Here is a 22,272-nt window from a genome sequence, read left to right as displayed (position 1 = left end):
AGAAAGAGGGAAATCCATGTGCACTCATAGGCTGTGTCTACACTGTACCCCTTTTCCGGAAAAGGGATGCAGATTAGACACTTTGCAATAGGCAGATCCCCGGGGGATTTAAATATCCCCTGTGGCATTTGCATTAACATGGCTGACGCTTTTTTCCGGCTTGGGGATAAGCCGGAGAAAAGCGCCGGTCTAGACGTGATTCTCCGGAAAGTAGGAATAAGAGATCCTCCGGAAAAGGGTTTATTTTCCAGAGAATCACGTCTAGACCGGCGCTTTTCTCCGGCTTATCCCCAAGCCGGAAAAAAGCGTCAGCCATGTTAATGCAAATGCCGCGGGGGATATTTAAATCCCCCGTGGATTTGCCTATTCCAAAGTGTCTAATCTGCATCCCTTTTCCGGAAAAGGGGTGCAATGTAGACACAGCCATAGGATATATCTACACTGCCACCCTAGTTCGAACTAGGGTGGCTAATGTAGGCATTCGAAGTTGCAAATGAAGCCCGGGATTTAAATATCCCAGGCTTCATTTGCATCTTGCCGGGCACCGCCATTTTTAAATCCCCGTTAGTGCGGACTCCGTGCCCGCGGCTACACACGGCACGGAGTAGGTAGTTCGAATTAGGCTCTCTAATTCGAACTACCGTTACTGTAGAGATGCAGCTTCTGCTTTATAATCAGTCACTCAACATTTCATAGCAGGTAGGGGCCGGAGCCCGCTCCAGGCATGGCCAGGGGAAGAGACCCAGATCCAAATATTGCTGGAGCAGGGCCCCCAGCTCTGAATATTGCTGGAGCATGGGCACCACAAGCCCATATAACTCGCCGCCCATGGATGTGAAGGGTAACAAGAAAGTTTTCTAGTGACATGTTAGCAATAAGAGGGTGGTCAGAGAGGGTGTGGGGCCCTTACTGGATGAGGGAGGTAACCTAGTGACAGATGATGTGGGGAAAGCTGAAGTACTCAATGCTTTTTTTGCCTCTGTCTTCAATGCAGTATGGGAAGGAAGTGGGCAGCCCTTGGTGGAGAAAGAACAGGTTAAGAACTATTTAGAAAAACTATATATACACAAATCTATGGGTCTGGATTTAATGCATCTGAGGGTACTGAGGAAGTTGGCAAATATCATTTTAGAGCCTTTGACCATTATCTTTAAAAATTGATTGGGAGAGATTGGGAGAGTTCCCGGATGACTGGAAAAAGACAAATGTAGCTCCCATCTTTAATAATGGGAAGAAGGACAATCCAGGGAACTACAGCCCAGTCAGCCTTACCTCCATCCCTGGAAAAATCATGGAGTGGATTCTAAAGGAATCCATTCTGAAGCACTTGGAAGAGGGAAAACTGATCAGGAATAGTCAACATTGATTGACCAAGGGCAAGTAATGCCTGACCAATCTGATTAGCTTCTATGATGAGGTAACTGGCTTTGTGCACATGGGGAAATCAGTGGATGTGATATACCTTGACTTTAGCAAAGCTTTTGATATGGTCTCCCACAATATTCTTGCCAGCAAGCTAAGGAAGTATGGATTGGATAAATGGACTGTAAGGTGGATAGAAAGCTGGCTAGATTGTTGGGCCCAACGGGTAAATATCAATGGCTTGATGTCAGGTTGGCAGTCAGTTTTTAGCAGAGTGCCCCAGGAATCAGTTCTAGGGCCAGTTTTGTTCAACATCTTTATTAATGACCTAGATAAGGGGATGGATTGCACCCTCAGCAAGTTTGCAAATGACACTAAACTAGGGGGAGTGGTAGATACGTTAGAGGGCAGGGATAGGGTCCAGAGTGACCTAAACAGATTACAGGATCTGGCCAAAAGAAATCTGATGAGGTTCAACAAGGACAAGTGCAGAGTCCTGCACTTGGGATAGAAGAATCCCAAGCATTGTTACAGGCTGGGGACCAACCAGCTAAGTAGTAGTTCTGCAGAAAAGGACCTCGGGATTACAGAGGATGATAAGATGGATATGAGTCAACACTGCCCTTGTAGCCAAGAAGGCAAATGGAATATTAGGTTGCATTAGGAAGAGCATTGCCAGCAGATCCAGAGATGTGATTATTGGAAGAGCATTGCCAGCAGATCCAGAGATGTGATTATTCCCCTTTATTCGGTTCTGGTGAGGCCGCATCTGGAGTGTTGTGTCCAGTTCTGGATCCCCACTACCGAAAGGATGTAGACGCACTGGAGAGGGCCTAGCAGAGGGCAACCAAAATGATTAGGGGGCTGGAGCACATTACCTATGAAGAGAGGCTGAAGTATTTGGGTTTATATAGTCTGCAGAAGAGAAGAATGAGGGGGGATTTGATTGCAGCCTTCAACTTCCTGAAGGGGGGTTCCAAAGAGGATGGAGAGAGGCTGTTCATAGTAGTGACGGATGGCAGAACAAGGAGCAACAGTCTCAAATTACAGTGGGAGAGATCTAGGTTGGATATTAGGAAAAAATATTTCACTAGAGCAACATCTACACTGCTTCTTTTTGCACAAAAACCCTTTGTGCAAAAATGGCATGAATAAATTATGCAAATGAACTGCAACAATATGCTAATCATAGCTTCATTTGCATAGGCACTGCCAGCATTGTAGACATAGCGTAGGAGGGTGGTGAAGTATTGGAATAGGTTACCTAGGGAGGTGGTGGAAACTCCATCTGTAGAGGTTTTTAAGTTTTGGCTTGACAAAGCCCTGTCTGGGATGATTTAGTTGGGGTTGGTCCTGCTTTGGGCACGGGGCTGGACTCGATGCCCTTCTGAGGTCTCTTCCAGCCCTATGATTCTGTGATTTCAGGGTATTATTTCCCAATATTTGCAATGTTGCTTCATTTCTCAGGCAAGTCATTGCACATGGACAGAATTTCTTGTGTGCCACCCACCTGCCTCAACAAGTGGGGGAAGCTGATGAGGTAAGCGGTGAAAGGGAAAATCATCACTGGGAAGGAAGGAAGGAAGGAAGGAAGGAAGGAAGGAAGGAAGGAAGGAAGAGATGAACTTGCTAAGGGACTCTAAGTAGCTTCTACCCCTTGCCACCAGAAGTCTCTGGCTCCCGTTGTCCAGCTGTCGGGATGGGATGCTGAATAGCCATGGTCGGGATGTGACCACGAGCAACGGTCACTGGGAATGGCCCTGTGTTCCTGTGCAGCCTTGCCAATTGCGTCAGCCCTCCCACTCCTTCCATTAGTCTTTGGAGAGCGGAACAGAGGCCATGTGGTACTGCTTGCAGGTGGCCCTGTGGGTTTTGTGTCCATTGCTTGGGCCCCTATCCTGCCCCTGCACATTGAAGGAGAGGCCATGGGCACACTGTGGCTGTCATGGGAATGTAGTGGTCCTTATGTCATGCTACACTACCCCCATTTCTGGTAGGTGGAGGGGAAGGGCTCATGAGGCTTTGGCTACAGGTGCAGCCCACAGGACTCAAGATGCCTGCTCCCAGAGTGCTCTGCTGGATCCAGGCAGAATACCCAGACTCTTCCTCCTCCCTCCCCTCCCGGCAAACCAGGCAAAGGCAGTGGGGGTACCCTCCTGCAGGACCTAGCTCTATCCTACTGGAGACACTGAGAATGTTGGCCTCTGAAGTGGGAGAGGGATCATTTGGCCAGCTTTGTCAGGGTATTGTGGGTCTGGGATTGCAGCCCCATTCAGAAGGATGTGCCTGTCTTTGCAGGAATAGAGCTTGGGCGAGGACCTGCCACAGGCATCGAAGGAGAATCACACACTGAAGGGAGAAGCTGGGCAGGACATAGGATCTTAGCAGTGACAGTTCTTTTTTCAGGATAGAAGTGCATTCCTCCTGAATGGGATTATGAAGCCCTCATACAGGAGGCCCCTTATAACAGATTGGATTCAGGATCTGAGTTCAAGGCTAGCAAGGATCCAAACCTCTGAGTAGTCCTAGGCCTGTGCCTCCTGCCAAGAGTCCCACAGGCATCCTCAAAATGCAGCAGGGTTGGAGGCCAATTCACTATAATAAGGAGGGGATTGTGAACCCTGACACTCATGGGACAGGGGGTGTCTCAGATCCCGCATCTCTCAGAAGACACCGCCTAATGTATATGGGGGGTGACCTGGCAAAGTCATCGGCATTGGTGGCCCATAGGTTGGATAGTCTTCCAGACAAGAGTGGGTTCTTCTCTAATGAAGAAGCTACACTACAGGGCTACGTCTACACTGGCCCCTCTTCCGGAAGGGGCATGTAAATTTCACTAGTCGTCGTAGGGAAATCCGCGGGGGATTTAAATATCCCCCGCGGCATTTAAATAAAAATGTCCGCCGCTTTTTTCCGGCTTTTAAAAAAGCCGGAAAAGAGCGTCTAGACTGGCCCCGATCCTCCGGAAAAAGTGCCCTTTTCCGGAGGCTCTTATTCTTACTTCGAAGTAAGAATAAGAGCCTCCGGAAAAGGGCACTTTTTCCGGAGGATCGGGGCCAGTCTAGACGCTCTTTTCCGGCTTTTTTAAAAGCCGGAAAAAAGCGGCGGACATTTTTATTTAAATGCCGCGGGGGATATTTAAATCCCCCGCGGATTTCCCTACGACGACTAGTGAAATTTACATGCCCCTTCCGGAAGAGGGGCCAGTGTAGACGTAGCCCTGAAGTTTTGAAGTAAGACTCAAATCCCACACAGGAATATGGAGCAGTTAGAGAAGGCAGAAGACAAGGCAGCTCACACCCACAGAGCTGGTGTGAAAACCAATCTCACCGAAGAATCATCTGTCTAAAGGGCTAAGGAAAAAGATTTGGAAAAGGGAATGTATGGATTTCTCTCTCTCACTTTTGGGGATGGACAGAAGGTGACAAAATGACAAAAAACAAGGACAAACCACATAGACCTAAATGCCTCTACCTTTTAAGAACTAATCTGTAGCTTTTTACATTTATATGACTATAATTTGTATGAGGACACCAAAGTTATGGTGTCCACCAAGGTTATGGAGGACACTGCAGAGTTTTTCCAGGATACCAGAGGTATCCTGGAAAAACTCTACTGCATCCAAGGAATGTGTCTGCTCTTCCTAATTTTTTTTTGGAAGAGCAGATGCAGTTTTTTTGGCATCCCTGTAAGCCTCATTTCACAAGGGAGAAGGGATGTCCCAAAAAGTTTTTTCCCCCAACATTTGACCCTGTGTAGGCAGGCCAAATGTCAGAAAAGCCTCTTTCAACAAAAGAAGCAGAAAAAGGTACGCAAATTGCAGTTCTCAATTTGCATACCTTTTTCCGGAAGAACACCGCAGTCTAGACACAGAGAACTTAAAACCTGTTAAAGGCTTTGAACATGTACCAAGGTTAAAGATCATGCTGAAGATGGCAGCAGGAAAGTGACAAGCCACATCTGACTGGAATTGTGCACATTGCCCAGGGGTGCAGTACTGAAGAAGGTGAAGGGTGAATACAGGCTCTGCTATCCTCAGGGCTCATGGATAGATGACTATAATAACTCTCTACTATTCAGTGAGATACTCATCACTGATTTGCTAGCTGGGGTTAGGGAATGTGGCCCTGGGTCACTGTTGGAAAATGTGATATGAAGGCTACATTTTGGTTGCTTCCAGGGTATCCAGAGATTTTATCTTGCTTGGGTTTCAGTGTGAAGGTCATTACTGCGTGCTCTGTGTAAAGTGCCACTTTCAAAAGATTCAGCTCCATGTGGGAATGGGTGATCAAGTATGAGGCTGGCCTGCATCACTCAGCGCACAACTCTGACAAATTCTTATTTGCGGCAAGACTAGCAACAGGCAACTGCAAGTACATGTGTAAGGCACTGCAGAACCTAGCTGAGCTCTTCAAGTTCCTACTTGCCATGGGAAGAAATAAAAATAATGCAGATGATCCTGCCCAAAGTTTAACATCTCTTGGCACTGAACTGGACTCAATTTGGGGTGTCTATGTCACTGATACAGACTTTCAGAGAGGCAAAGAAAATTACTCTGAGGAAACTACAGGTGGTCATGGGCTAAGTTCCCTCTAAGTTGCGGAGCTGAGCATCTACCCATTAAGCCTCACACAGGGATCAGGGCTAAAGTAGGGAGAGAGGCCTCTCCCCAAGCCCTGGAACTGCTGCAAAGGGAAGAATTGCCTCTGCCTGTCTGCATCACCCCAATGTGGAACTGCCTCAGACTTGAAGTGGCTGGGGGAGAGGTCCCCTTCCTTGCCACCCCCACTCATCCTAGCCTGAACGTGCCAGGGCCATGGTGTGGTACCCATCTCCAACCAGGTCCCGGGCTTGCTGCCACTGTGGAAAGGTGCTTTTCACCTGGCCCCTGTGGTGAAAGAGGGCTGAGGGCAGTCCTCTTTCTCTGAGGCAGCCTGCAACCCTTCAAACCCTTTACCTCCAACCCCATCCTAGAGCCCATACCCCCATCTGGAGCACCCATTTTCCTCCCCGACTTGCACTCCAGCCCTAAGTCTCCTCCTTGCATCCCAATCCCTACATCCCTGACCTATCTCAAAACTTGCACTCCCAGCCAGAACCCTCACCCCCACACCCTCTGCCCCAGCCCTCAATCCCCTCCCACACTCTTAATTCCTCAGCCCACTCCTGCCACACATCACCTCCATATTGGTGCACGTCACAAAATTCATTTTTTGCATCTGTGTGAAATGAGAGGGAACACTGGTCATGGGGCACCAAAACATTACATGCCAAGTGGTGGCCCCCCTGTCATGATTATGAGGGTTAGCCTGGGGATTAAGGAGTTAACTAAACCTAGCCAGGTGGAGTGACCAGTAGGAATGCAGGTGGGACTTTCAAACTGGGACAAAGGAATTTGGGTTTTTTCCTTTCTCCTTTTGTCTCTCTGGGTGAGTCCTCTGCAGCTACAGGGAGGGATAAGCATGTCTCTCTCTCTCTCTCCAAAAAACAATTATTGACTTTCTGTAAGTAGGGTAAAGTTTAGGTAGTTTCGTTAGGCTTTATTGTTTTAAGGGTTGGGTATGGGAACTGATATCTGGCACTGCTTAAAGGAGATGTTTGGTTTTTATTTTTAACTAAGTTCTAGCCCATGGTGTAATTCCTCCATGAGTATATTTTGTTACCTTTCCAGCTGATCCTTATGCTTGCAACAGGAATATTGTTGTAATAATAAAAGTTTTTTCCTTTCTTTTTATTTGGCATTGGTTACTTGTGTGTCCTGATTTTTATAATAGAGGTGAGATTTCCCAAATGATCTTTCCCCTAATCTTGTTATTAATATTTGGGTGGTGGCAGCGGAAGTTTTATTCACAAAATCTAGGTTTTTAAGATTTGGGGGGAAGTTTTATACCAAAGCCTGGTAGATAATGCTTTGGGGTATACTTGCTGGCCCCCACTTCTGCATTTATCATGCCAGAATGGGAAAGGAGCCATGACATCCCCCATCAAACATTTTGTGCCCATCTGGTATTTGCCTCTGTGTGAAAACCCTATAATTTTATCATGCTGATAAGAGAAATTAAAGCAGATTTACAAGTGTGGGAAAGGTTTCTGGAAAGTTTAATGGGGTTTTGATGTGGCATTTGGACTTCTTGCTCAAGATGGAACATATATTTTGGGATTTTCTTTTAAGGAGAGTGGTATGTGCAGAGGTGGCTTTACATTTTGGTGGCTAACAATATTACAAGGAACCCGAACTTCCTTAAGTTTTTCCCTGTACCAATGGAAGTCACTATTTGGGGAGAAAAAAAAACGTTCAGAATAAAAACGTCCATTTTTGATGCAATAACACAAACTGGTTCCAACAGTGAACACACACTTGGCTAACACTGCACTAGTAATGAAGTTGATGTGGGTCTCCATTTTACACTGCCTGAGGTTTGATATCCTTTTTCATACGGAGCACATCTCAGGAATGAATAATGGTGTTGTCAGTGCTCTCTCTCAATTTCTCTGCAACAGACTCTAGGAACTCACTTTGATGGATAGCAGGAAGTCAGTGCTAAAGCATAGGGACCTCCCTGACAATTGTTCAGTAATTTTCAGGGATGATGGCATATGGCTGTCAGATGAAGGTGTTGATGAACGGCTATGGGACATGAAGGAATCAATGGAGTAGGAGAAAGTGATCAAGCTAATCACTAGAGCTCCAGGCAGCCTGTTTCCAGCGTGGTTAAGAGAATAAGATGACTGTTTCCCAGAAGTAAAAAACCTGTGGTCCTCGGATAGAGTGAGACATTGTGGCCCTCGTGAGCAGAGGTCCACACTTTGCTGCACCTTCTGTCTCCCTCAAGATGAAGAGGGTGCTAGGACTTAGAGAGGGCTGAATCTTGTGTATAGGTTGAGAAGAACCTACCCTGAGTTCTGGGATATATGGAAATGAGCTCTATAACTCTTGCAGTAATTAGAGGTTATTGGTAAAGAACTCAGTAACTCTCAAATTGGAAACATAATTCTGGCATAGAGGAATACGAGTAGTGGGTGGACAGTGTCCCTTCCATGATAAAGTTTAATAAAGTTGCAGCTTGCTGCTTAAAAGCTATCCATATGTCTGTCCTCATTTTGCGTCATTCACATAAAAAAAAAAAGGAAAAAACGTCACTGGAGTGAGACCTGGTCATCAACACTGCTTCATTATCAGTCTCAGAGGGGTGGCTGTATTAGTTGGTAACTATATTAGTTATATATTAGTCTACATTTTTTTTTGTTAGTCTCTAAGATGCTTGATTACCAGGAATTATGCTGGAAGCCTTAGTCAAGTGGAATGATCCACTAGAGTGAGCTAGAGGGCAACTTTTCACCAGGATGCATATGGTAAAAGAAAGTCATTTAAAGTGTTCTATTGTGTGAAGTGTTGGCATAAAAAAGCGACACTTCTTACTCAGCGGATCTGCTCTCTGCATTCAGTTACATCTGAATTTAGTGATAATAAATATTTTTAGTACTTTTCAATATTGTTAGGTCTGCAGAATGGTCAGACTGCTAAGAGAAAGTGAGCCACCTAGACTCTCTTTCCTCTTGCGTATAATCCACAGATTTGTTTATTAAGAGTTAATTGGGCATGACTTTGCAAATCTACTAATGATAATCCAATTGCATAGGGATAAATGAAGTTACAATTTAGCTTGCGGAATCTTTATTATCGGTAACGATGCACCAGTTGGAAAGAACAAATTTTCCACTCAGATTTTAGGATCAGATAGAAAATCATCATTTTACTTTTGAACAGAGCATGTTTGTTACAGAACTTAAGTAATTAGTGTGAAGCCCCCAAATGCCACTTTTATGGAGAATAAATATACTTCCAGCAAATATACATATGAACAGGAGTAATTTTCTCACTTCTAGAGTTGATGGCTATGATTTTCTTACTGCACATTTCTAACTGGAATAAAATGTAGCTGTCCTGTCAAATGCCTTATTGTGAATCCAAATCATCATAAATAAGAAGGGACTTAAATTTTACAAAATAAGGAATGGAGACAAATGAGTACTTTTGTTTACAATAAATATAGAACTAATAAAAGGAAAGCTGATTTTTTTAACCTAATGTATAATTAATCTTTAGAATTCACTCCCAAAAGATACCACCATCAGAAAAAACTTAGAAAGATTTAAGATGATTAAACCTCCATATGGTAAACAAGAGTATCCGGAGTTATAGTACACAAGATATAAAAAATATTAACATCCTGAGATTATGTAAGAACTTACAGCATGGGGTTTTATTTACAATAGTCGTATATGGGAGGGAGGTTTCTTATGATGCATCTAGTAATAGTCACTGTTGGAGACAGGAAATGAAACAAGATGGATTTGGAAAATAACTGAAATACCAAATGGAAACCTGACTACAATTGGTAAACTAAATCAAGGTTTCTTTTTGTTGATTTAAATAATGATAAAATTGGTGATTAAATTACTTTGATTTAAACCATTCCACTCCATATACACACTAAGGATTATAGGAAAAATGAAACTTGCTAATATTGATGGGATAAACTGGTGAAATGATGAATCAAAGCTATAGAACATAGAACTTTATGGAAAGGATTTGTTAAGGCAACAGACTGAATGGTCTCAAATGGACCAAAGATACATTGATTTGAGTAAGTGTTCCCATATATATAAGAACATCCCTCCATGAAGAATGGCAGAGAGCTGTGCTGGTGTTAGAGCACAACTTTATCATGCTCTCACATCAATTCAAGTACCTTTAATTGAATCTTTAAATTCTGAAAACTGTATACATGACTGAGATGATTGGATGTCCTGTCCTGTGGATCAGATTTAATATTTCCAAAATATTGACTCTTAAAGAACTATGGGAACGCTATTGTTTGTTTGGGGCTCATAAACACATGGCTAAACACATTGAAAAGCAACTTTATCCTGATATCTGTATTCCTACCTGAGGGAGTGCTGTCAGTAGAACAAAGGCCATCAAATACCAAGAAACACTGAACGTAACCTCATTTGTTTCAGTGGCTGTGCTTTCACTATTGCCCAGTGCTTACTGTTTATGGCCCAACTCTTTTAACTGTTGTATGTAATCCTTCTCCTGAGAACACTCATTATAAAATATCTCTTTTCATTAAAAACTAAATACAGACTTAGCTATAATTGTATCAAGAGAGCAGATGTCAAAGAATGGTTATGCACAGTAACTGTTCTTTGAATTGTGATAGAAATGTAGCCGTGTTAGTCTGGGGTAGTTGAAGCAAAATGCAGGACAATGTAGCACTTTAAAGACTAACAAGATGGTTTATTAGATGATGAGCTTTCGTGGGCCAGACCCACTTCCTCAGATCAAATAGTGGAAGAAAGTAGTCACAACCATATATACCAAAGGATACAATTAAAAAAAATGAACAAATATGAAAAGGACAAATCACATTGCAGAACAGAAGGGGGGTGCGGGGGGGTGGGAAGGGGGAGGAAGGAAGGTAAGTGTCTGTGAATTGCTGATATTAAAGGTAGGGAGAGTGGGATGTTTGTGAGTTAATGGTATTACAGGTGATAATTGGGGAAACTGTCTTGGTAATGGGTGAGAAAGTTCAAAGACTTGTTAAGTCCTTGTTGGCAAGTGGCAGCAGCAAGAGGATTCTGATCCAGAATATTCTGAAGACAGTGGAGGAGCCAATCCCAGGGGCACTGTAAGATGTCCTGACAAGTGCAAAGCCCAATGGGAATGCAGCAATGTCAGTACCAACAAAGGTACAGCGATCAGTACTGGAAATGCATCTTGAGGCATGTGAGGGTATGTCTACACTACCCCGCTAGTTTGAACTAGCGGGGTAATGTAGGCATACCGCAATTGCAAATGAAGCCCGGGATTTGAATTTCCCGGGCTTCATTTGCAAGTGCGGTATGCCTACATTACCCAGCTAGTTCGAACTAGTGGGGTAGTGTAGACATACCCTAAGGGACTATCTCAATGGCTGATTCCAGGAAGGGACGTTCTATCAGTGTTGACACCTTACAAATGAGTAGCTGAAGTCAGAGGCACTGGAACAACCACTGGAACAGAGTTTGAACTAAGTGACAAGGCCAATGAAACACCCTTACTCAGGACTACTGACGGGGAGGGGGCAAAGGGGATAACTGGACAGGGGCCCAGTGTTTCAAAGGGGCCCAGAGCTCCCAGCCACTGCCTCTGCTACTTCAATAGTGGAATTATTGAGCCCCAAGTTCCTTTGAACTGCCAAGGGAGTGCTGTTCTGTGTGGCTTTGAAGGCTGGAGGCCCAGTGCCATGGTCCAGGCAGTGCTAAAGGTTGATTGCCCTAGGCCCTGCCCCTCCTGCCCTTGGCCCCATCCCTTCCAGGGGCACAGAGCTGGGCCCCGCTCCCACCTTGCCCTGGGGCCTGCTGTGGCTGTTGGCTCCACTGCCTATACTATCCTTTGTAGTCAACATTGATGTTAGTATAATTGGTGGTAGTATCATTCCGCACTGAGGCTACACACCCCACAGGTGTTGCCTCGTGAGTATTACTATAGAAAATTCTCCAGCTGTAAATGTATGGGATGTGTGCACACCTAAGCAGATACATGTGAACCAATCACAGGAAAATGGAAGCTCTGTAAAAGGCAGATGGCAGCACTGAAGATGATTCAGTTGGAGGGAATTTTTCTTTTTTTGAGCCTCATTGAGCAAGATTGTGGATTGGGAGTTGCTGATATGTCACTAAAAACCTAATTCTGGATTATCTGTGTTAATTAAAGACCCTCTGTCTCTTTCTTCAATGCTATGAATGTTAACTCCCAGGTTATGGCCAAATTCCAAATAGAGTCATTCATCTGTTCCTATACAAATCCCCATTGCAGTTACAGTTAGATTTGGTATTCTTTTTCATTTCCTTGTACTATTTCTCTAGAGCTATTAAGCAGTTCCCACCTACTGCTACACTCTACTCAGAGGCTTCTGCATGTCAGTGGAGTGTATAATGACAGCAGCATTTTTAAAGGTCATTGGAAAGACTAGTGGGATATTAATGTAAAAAGGTCTTACTCTCTAATATGAGATTGTAGAGCTAGAGAATTTTAGAGATAGAGGATACTCATCAAGGATTTACAAGCAAGAAAAAGAGAGCTCCCAGCAAGACTGTTTCTACTCCTAGTTTCTACTCCTAGAAAAGGATCACTCCTTTGAGGCAACAGACTGTGAATATGTAAGTAATTCCAGACAAATAATTGTGCATGCTACTGAGCTGAGTGTAGGGTCCTTCTGATGACATGCCAGATATGTTTGCAGTTCTGTGGGATTTTTTTTTTACATTGCTACCATTGCATAGAGCTACCTCCCTTTTGTATTGACCTCTATTTTCTTGCCTTTCACTCCAAGGGTATGTCTAGACTACAGACTTTTGTCGACAGAGGCTTTGTCGACAGATACTGTCAACAAAGCTTCTATCGACAAAGAGTGTCTAGACTGCAACCAGTTCTGTCAACAAAGCAAGCTGTTCTGTCGATATGAGAGTGTAGACGCATGCAAAGGACAGTGTAGCTGCAATAACGCCTTCTGTCGACAGGACTCTGGCATTATTCCTCGCAGAATGAAGTTTACCTCCGTCAACAAAACTGCCGAGTTCTGTTGACGTTATATTGACAGAACTCAGTGGCAGTGTAGACGCAGGTATAGTTATGTCGACAAAAGTCCACTTTGTCAACAAAACCCTGCAATTTAGACACACCCCAAGTGCTGTCATACTACACTCTTCACATGGCATTAAAGTTATAAAGCACTACAAACCCCTCAAATGAAGACATATTTGGCATAAATAAGGTGTTCTCCATAGTGAAACAACCTGTTCTGTCTTAATTGCCATCTTTTCTCCCTACTTTTGTCAGTAGCTCATATACTTTTAGGTTGCAAACCCCATGGCTCAGGGATCTTATCTTCCTGCACATCTACAGAGCACCAGGTTCACCAGTAAAAATAATAATTATGTATTTGTATTATTGCAGCACCTAGAGGCCCCAAACCAGACCAAGGCCCCACCGGTACCTATTCTTAGTAAGAAACATTCCCTGTTTCAAAGCTCTGAAAAGTAACATTCAGTGTTTAAATGACTTCGGTGACCAGCCCTCCTCTCTGAAAAAAAAAGTGAAGCAAATAAATTACAATCTTTCTTTCTGCCACTTTCATGGCTCTTGAAGCCTCTGTTTCACTCTCCTGCTAGGCTTGCATGTTTGTCACTTTAGAATCAAGTTTCTTGGCATTTTCTTTTGAGAGGGAGGAAAACATGAGCATACAATCAGAGAGAATGAAAATTAAAAACAGTTGTTGAAATACTAAGTAAATCCAGTATTAGTATCCACGAAGGCCCAAAACCAAGGTAATTATTTTATTGTTATAACTGATTTAGTACTATGAACACATAATGTGTTAATAAAATTAATGAAAAAATCTAGCATCATACCTGTAGGATTCATTTATGAGAAAGAGTCTTCTTGTTCATGTAGGCCTGATCAGTTGATTATCTATGAGAAGAAAGAGACATTACTATTAAAAACAAAAGAGAATCATATTTTCTATGCAAAAAATGCCAGAGACAAAATTCATTGCTGGTATAAGCAGCTATAAAACATTGATGTCAATACAGCAGCATTCATCTACACTGCTGATGAATTTGGTCCTATAAATTTACCTACAAATGCCGGCATTTGTATTCACTTACACACTGGGATAAATAATGAAAATTAGTAGAAAATACTGCAATGCTGGATCCTTTTCTGTCATAAGTACTACTGACAGGAACAATCAACTGGAAATTCAGAATGCAGTTTACATTCATTATCCATACACTGAAGCTGGATGTCTTACAGAAAAAGCTCTGTACTTAACTAACTTTTCCCCGTTACCCTCTCCCAGGTGGTAAGCCTTTGTTTTCAGTGCCCTCATAGAGAATGACTAACTGAAACAAGGTTCAATGGGCAGTTTGTTTTCTGGTGGGGAATAAAAAGCTACGTGCGAAACTACTAGCTCAGGGTATGTCTACACTACAAAGTTAATTCGAACTAACAGACGTTAGTTCAAATTAACTTTGATAGGCGCTACACATGCAAACCGCTAGTTCGAACTTAATTCGAACTAGCGGTGCGCTTAATTCGAACTAGGTAAACCTCATTCTACAAGGACTAATGCCTAGTTCGAATTAACTAGTTCGAATTAAGGGTTGTGTAGCCACTTAATTCGAACTAGTGGGAGGCTAGTCCTTCCCAGCTTTCCCTGGTGGCCACTCTGGGCACCACCAGGAAAACTCTTCTGCCCCCCTCCCGGCCCCGGAGCCCTTAAAGGGGCCCGGGCTGGCTACGGTGCCCATGCCAGGTGCAAGCCTGCCAGCACCCAGCCAGCAGACCCTGCACCTGGCACGGCTCGAGCCGGCCACCCGCTGTCACCCAATCCTCTGCCTCTTCCCGGGACCAGGCTGGCGGCTCCCGGGAGCTTGCCCGAGTCCGCAAGAGGCGGGTGCCCGCCTGGTCTAGTGCAGACATCATGGACCTCATCCACGACCTCCGCACTAGGCACAGGAAAGTGGCCGTCTAGGGCAGGATAGCTGCCAGCCTGGCCACCCAGGAGCAGGTTGGCATGAAAATCAACGTGGCCCACTGAGACCCCCGACCCTGAGCTTAGAATGGCTGTACTGGGTCAGACCAAAGGTCAATCTAGACCAGTAGCCTGTCTGCCGACAGTGGCCAACACTAGGTAACCTGGAGGGGATGGACCGAAGACAATGACCAAGCCATTTGTCTCGTTCCATCCATCTCCAGCCTTCCACAAACAGAGGCCAGGGACACCATTCCTACCCCCTAGCTAGTGCCACTCCATGGACCCAACCTCCATGACTTTAGCTCACTTCTCTTTAAACTCTGTTCTAGTTGTAGCCTTCACAGCCTCCTGCAGCAAGGAGTTCCACAGGTTGACTATTTGCTTTGTGAAGAAGAACTTTCTGTTATTAGTTTGAAGCCTGCTACCCATTCATTTCATTTGGTGTCCTTTAGTCCTTCTATTATGGGAACTAATGAAGAACTTTTCTTTATGCACCTTCTCCACACCACTCATGCTTTTATAGGCCTCTATCATATCCCCCCTCAGTCTCCTCTTTTCTAAGCTGAAAAGTCCCAGTCTCTTTAGTCTCTCTTCATATGGGACCTGTTCCAAACCCCTGATCATTTTAGTTGCACTCCCCTCTCCCACCCTCTCTCTTCCCCTCTCCCACCTTCTTTTCCCAGTTTCCCCGAGTTTTGTTCAATAAAGAGAGTTTCTATTTTTGAACACACGTGTCCTTTATTTTGTACATCAGGAAGGGGGCTAGGGAGGGGTAAGTGGAAGGAGGTGAGGGAGGAATGGGGTACGAGCCCCCAATGGGGAGGACTGGGCTGGCTCTGCGGGCTCCTCAGGGTAGAAACTCTCCTGAAGCCCCTTGATTTACCCCCCACCCCAGATGGCAGCCTGCAGCAAGTGCAGCCGGGCTGATGGCCGCGTGCTGTGATGTGCCGAGTGTGGGCACTCAGGGCACTCCAAGCCAGGACTGCTTTGAAAGCGGGGAACCCCTGAGAACTGTTTGTCCGGGGTGGGGGTCGGGTCCCTTTAAGCACAGGCCTCGGCTAGCCTGAGGCAGCAGCTCCACACTCTAAGTCCTAATCTGATGCCCTGCCGGCACTGCTTCCGGCCATCCTTAACCTCAGTTCAGGGTCCACTCAGCGTGGACATGCTAGTTCGAATTAGCAAAATGCTAATTCGAACTAGATTTTAAGTCTAGATGCGCTAATTCGAATTAGTTTAATTCAAATTAACTAATTCGAACTAAGTTAGTTCGAATTAGTGCTATAGTGTAGACATACCCTCAGAGATTTTACTTAAACCTTTCTCATTAGATGTGTGTATGTGTATCTGATGAGAGAGAGAGCAAATTTAACTGAGGAAAGTGAACTGTGTTTCTCTTTATGTGGGCGTGTAATAATCTAGATGTCATAAAACAGAATAAGGCAGAAATACATGTTTATGTTGAAGGCAAAGATGGACTTAATTATCTAGATGACAGGATGTAAAAAATACATTAAGGTAGAGCTCAGCAATGCAGGAACATTATCTCTAGTTTACACAGAACAGAAATCAGGTGCCAGATTTATTCTGGGGATAATAGATTTAATGGAGTTACGCCAGGGATAAATTTGGCCCAACACTGCCTAAAATAGAAATTAAAAGAAGCTTGAACTTATGAACTGCCTTGGAGTAACAGGCTACTTCACAGTGAATAGCTTCCTCCCCCCGCCCAAGTATGCAGTTGCTGCTCTAAACACGCAAACTTAATTCTGGATGGAAATGTACTGATGTGATGTTGAAACAAAACATCAATGTTCATCCTTATCTGTTGATGATTGTTGGGTTTAAATAGGTTTCTTCCTCCATTTTCCAGCTTCTTTTCCTTGATCATGCAGCAAAAGCATATGGCTATCTCCTGCCACTGAATTTTACTTTGAATTCCTCCTTGATTTCAACAAGCAATTTCTACACATGCAGTAATGGCAGGACTGCTCCCTTATGTCTCATTTCTGACATTAAAAAGTCATTTTCAACAAAAGCCATGGCAGTGTCATAAACATAGGATTTTTCAAGGGACCATAGATTTGAAGGCAAGGAGTTGTCATTATTCATTACAATAATCTTTTCTGACTTTCTATATGACACAGGGCAAAGAACCTCAGATTATTTCTGCCTCCTAGTATTATGGCTGAGGCAGGTCTGGAGCAAATAAAGAACATAGGCTACAGGAAAATAAATGTTCTTATCCAAATACAAACAGCACGTAGTAACAGTAGCATGAGCAGAGAAAATTAGTGGCTGAGTGAATTGAATTGCTGTTTGTTTTAATGCTTTATTTTTCAAGAGGACCTCGGTGAGAAAGTCACTCTTCAAGTAACTTATTCTTTGTACTTTCCTGAGTACATGTTATACGTTCAGGCTTGCATTACTTGAATGACTGTAAAGTAGTTGGCTAAGAGCACTGAGCTATCAAAAAGGTCACTGTTCTAAACAAGTTAATATAAAAATGCAAAGCCCTGTTATTTGCCATGATGAACATTCCTCAAACATTACATCCCATGTTCCAAACCTCTTGGTAAAAGCAGTTTATGGAAAGCCTCCTGATTAAATGCTAAAAGTCACTGATGCCATAAGGAGATTAAACAGCATGCTGTTTTAATTAAAAGAGACAGAACAATCTAAAGCTCAGTAAAAACATTTCTTATGTTAGTATATGTGATAAAAGCATTATCTGGCTTTTGTTTATATGGTTTAAAATAATTAAAATAACTCCTTGGGCATCTCTGACTTGAAGCTTTATTCTCCATGCCCACTGAAGATACAGCAAGAAGTAATGGACTTAATCTGCAGCAAGAGAGATTTAGGTTAGATACAGTATTAGGAAAAAAAAAAACCTTTTCTAACTAACTACAAGGATAGCTAAACTCTGGAATATGCTTCCAAGGGAAATTGAGGAATCTCCATTGCTGGAAGTTTTTAAAAGAACTCTGCCTGAACACAAGGAGCTGGATTTAGTGACCTCTTGGTGTCCCTTCCAGCTCTGTGTTTCTATGTTTTCCTTTTATAAACTCCCAAATGGATGCACAGGAAAGAAATAAACTCATATACTTAGCTCTAATTTTGCTGTCAATTTGTAGTTCTGCTCTTGTACCTGATTTCTGAATGTATGCTGTTTAAACACATTTTGAAACCAGATGGTTTTCCTCAGGTCTTCAGACAGGTTTTGCTGAACCACAGCATGAATAAAAGAACCACAAAAAACTCTCCTAAGAAATCAATTGCAACAGACAATCAAACTTTCAGCCTGCTCTGGTCATCCAGCGCACCAAGCCAATAACGTTGTTTCTGCTCTTCTCTGTGTTCCATTCCATACAGGTGCTCATTAGAAATCCCAGTTCCATCTTTCAGCTGGAGGCTCCTAGTTGACAATATGGCTTGCTGGAGAGAAATACCCTAAAATGCCTTAAGGATGCAGCTGGACTCGCTGTCTGGACTGAAGCATGTTCACCTTTTGATCAGCAGTCCAAATTTCATTTCTCTTTTCAGCTTTTCTTGAAGTGAAAGTGGATTAATCATGAACAAAATCTGAATGAAATACAGCACTCACGTGAGTCACCTCTGCAATTCCACTCCAGACTTCCCCTGAACAAAGACTGCCAGGCAAGCCAAGTCAGATTTGTTTCTTGTTTTGTTTTTTTAAGTAGAAGGAGAAATGACCCGGAGGATGTTGGCTGAGAGAGCCAGACATTTGTCTGTGCTCGTCTCCAGAATTCAGATTTGAACTTGGATTTCCAGAGGTGGAGAGGTAGTGAATTAACCTATTTATTCCATTCCCCAGAAACTGTCACAACAGCATCACATCTGGTACTGATGATCGGATTTCCTGAAGGACACTTCCAAGTCTTTGACAGTGTGCTCATGTGAATCATGCTCCAAGTGGTATATTAGGGCCAAATCTGCAAACCCTCCCTCATGAGCCAAATACAAAGAGACTACTTACACAAATAATAATTACTCATATAAATGATTCTAGGACTAGGTTTTTTTCCTGTATTGATGATCTAGCAAGGTAAAGCATAAGTAAAGTATCTCACTTACGGATGTGAATGGTTAACCAGTTAGCCAGTAAGCATCTTCTTTACTGGGTGATACGTATCAATTATGGTTAACTGGTGGAGCTGGAGCAGCCCTCCACCAACCATGGGCTGGGGACTACTCCAGTCCAGGAGGACCTGCCACGGGTGGCAGGCACTTTAGCCTGGCTAGAGCAGCCCCCAGCTGCGGTGAGCTGGGCCTGGTGCAGGCAGGGGCGCTTCAGCCCAGTTGAAGCAGCCCCTCCGTCTGGGTCAGGCCCAGCCTCACCACCATGCCATAAGAAGGGGAGCTCCAGCGTAGCCAGAGCAGCACCTGCCCATTCCAGTTCAAACAGCTAACCAGTTAAACATATCGTTTAACCCATTAACTGATTAAATGAGGTTTTACATCCCTAGTCTCAATCTTACTCTTCTAGTGTGTGAAATACCTCTACTTTGCTCTCCTTTTTGAAATGAGCTGAGAACCGTACAGTATGCTATTGTCTGGAACATAACCTTTCTGCCTTCCTGTCTCCTTTTTGAGCATTTTGCATGCCTCAGTTATATAGAAAATATTACCTGCTTATACTCTAGAGTAGTAATTCTCAAACTGGGGTTTGTGTATCATAGTACCATAGAATACTGGAAGGGATCTCGAGAGGTCATCAAGTCCAGTCCCCTGCCCTCATGGCAGGACCAAGTACTGTCTAGACCATTCCTCATAGACATTTATCTAACCTACTCTTAAATATCTCCAGAGATGGGGATTCCACAACCTCCCTGGACAATTTATTCCTGACAGTTGGGAACTTTTTCCTAACATCCAACCTAAGCCTCCCTTGCTGCAGTTTAAGCCTGTTGCTTCTTGTTCTATCCTCAGAGGCCAAAATGAACACGTTTTCTCCTTCCTTCTTATGACACCCTGGGTATGTCTACACTACCACCCTAGTTTGAACTAGGGTCGTTAATGTAGTCATTCGAAGTTGCAAATGAAGCCCGGGATTTAAATATCCCGGGCTTCATTTGCATCTTGCCGGGCGCCGCCATTTTTAAATCCCCTTTAGTGCGGACTCCGTGCCCGCAGCTACACACGGCACGGAGTAGGTAGTTCGAATTAGGCTTTCTAATTTGAACTACCGTTACTCCTCGTGGAACGAGATGTAACGGTAGTTCGAATTAGAAAGCCTAATTTGAACTACCTACTCCGTGCCGCATGTAGCCGCGGGCACGGAGTCCGCACTAACAGGGATTTAAAAATGGTGGCGCCCGGCAAGATGCAAATGAAGCCCGGGATATTTAAATCCCGGGCTTCATTTGCAACTTCGAATGACTACATTAACCATCCTAGTTCGAACTAGGGTGGTAGTGTAGACATACCCCTTTTAGATACCTGAAAACTGCTATCATGTCCACCCTCAATCTTCTCTTTTCTAATGTCTGGAGCCACTGGCCCCACTGATCAACTCCTCGCCCTCTCTACCAGTGCCTCCTGCACACTAGGGAACAGTTGTTCAGAGGTGTGCAGGAGGTGCTAGGTGACAGGGGGAAGAGTGAAATCTGGGGAGAGGGATGGATAAAGAGAGGCAGGGATAGAGCAAGGACTGGAAGATGGAAAGCAGAGGCAGGAATTTGGGGAAAGGAGTAGAGTGGGGGCTGCACTCCCCGGGAGCAGAGGGGAATCAAAAGCTGGCTTGAGGATTCATGAACATTTTTAAATCAAAATGGGGGTGTTTGGGTTGCTAAAGTTTGAGACCTGCTGACGCAGAGGGAAACACATTTCAGTTACTTGCATTTGAAGAAAAAATATTTCAGGAATAAACAACGTACTTCCTGCACTAAAATGAAATCTGCTTTCATGCTTTTCCCTGAGTAGAGTTCATATTGTTTAATGAACTGGGACTAAAATAGCTGAAGACTAAAAGTCAGGATGTCATTTGAAGGAACCCAAGTAATTATCAACAGATCAAGTCACAGTGTTTTATACTAAATGCTCTTCATTTGCTCCATTTGCACTACGAGCAACTATGTCCAACTATTTTCCTTGGAACTCAAGTTTGAATCTAGTTCCTGTAAAAATTAAGCTGTGGTACACTATGTTTATCAAGTTTTAAAAGTTTTGTTATAGTGACTAGTGATACTACAATTGTGAGAACTTGGAAAACCCTGTTTGTGACAGCTCTTTCTCTTCTGCATGCCTTACATTGACACATTTTTTAAGGTTCCAAAACCTGTCTAATCTTGTGGTATTTTTCATTTTCAAGTAAATGACTCAAAGTTTAAGTAAATGCACATTGAAACTTTTCAAATTCAAGTCTGAAATTTCAAATGGTAAATGGCTTTTAAAAGTACATGGCCTCGAATTGGTGGATTTTTTTCTAAATCAGTCTGATGGGATTTAAAAATTGTAATTAGATCTCTAGCAAATTGTTTTGCTGCTTTTCTAATTAACACCATCTGATTTTGCTTAATATCACATTTAAAACACGCTTTAACTAGTCATATCTTGTAGGTTATATTTGTTTGAGATGTGAAAGCCTCCTATTCTTATGTAATCAAGTCTTTTATATGCTCACAGCATTTGCTTTTGTGTTTAATTCAAAACAGTATTTTTGCCACATCACCTAAAATAAAAACTGTAGGTAGTCATAAAACAGTTATTATTTTACTAAACAATAGGGAAGGGAAAGAATCTGTCAGCAAGGATTTTTGGTTAGACAATGGCACAATACAGGCTCTTTTATAATGGTTTACACAAAGATTGCCTTTCCACTTATACAGAAGTGATTTTTATTAGAAACTTGATTCCACACCTTTAAGCTTTTATGTTGGCTGCATCTTTCCATTTCTGTTTTATGGGTTAGTAACGATGCCTTTTATGGCTATGTATGCTTGCCTATTCCTGGATATGTGCCCTGTTCAGCCCTATTTTACATAATTTAAATTGAAAACACATTGAAAAAATATACATCTCTGATTTAAATTATACTTTTGCTTTAAACAGCAGGGTGCAGCATTATTTCGGAGGGGTATACGTGATATGGTGCTACATGTGTTCAAAAAATATTGCAACAAATTCTCAAGCTGACCTGTCCCATTGTGGAAATCTAGCAAGCTAAAGGGGTTGTGAACTTCCCCTAACTAGACAGCTATAGGAGAATTCTTGAGTTGGAATAGCCAGCTCTTTGATACCAGCAAGGACTCCCTACCTGCTGTGATAGTTTGGCCTGCAAATTTACCCTAATTGCGGGATT

At 43.3% G+C, this 22,272-nt stretch overlaps 1 protein-coding gene across 9 annotated transcripts in view; it reads right to left on the bottom strand.

The window, feature by feature from the left end:
* The window catches only part of PRLR (prolactin receptor), a 261,793-nt gene that overhangs the window by 40,431 nt on the left and 199,090 nt on the right, over nt 1–22,272 (bottom strand). For 8 of the 9 annotated variants that reach the window (XM_075932555.1, XM_075932553.1, XM_075932557.1 and 5 more), the window contains one exon: nt 13,822–13,882. The gene's annotated coding sequence lies outside the window, so the exon portion shown is untranslated. Of the gene's footprint in view, nt 1–13,821; nt 13,883–18,099; nt 18,622–22,272 lie in introns of those variants that run through there. The other variant, XM_075932558.1, reaches the window with a different exon arrangement.

This window comes from Pelodiscus sinensis, chromosome 6 (genome assembly GCF_049634645.1).
Source record: "Pelodiscus sinensis isolate JC-2024 chromosome 6, ASM4963464v1, whole genome shotgun sequence".
Lineage (NCBI taxonomy): Eukaryota > Metazoa > Chordata > Testudines > Trionychidae > Pelodiscus > Pelodiscus sinensis.
The sequence above is the reverse complement of the archived record's forward strand: the minus strand, read 5'-3'. Positions and strand labels throughout refer to the sequence as shown.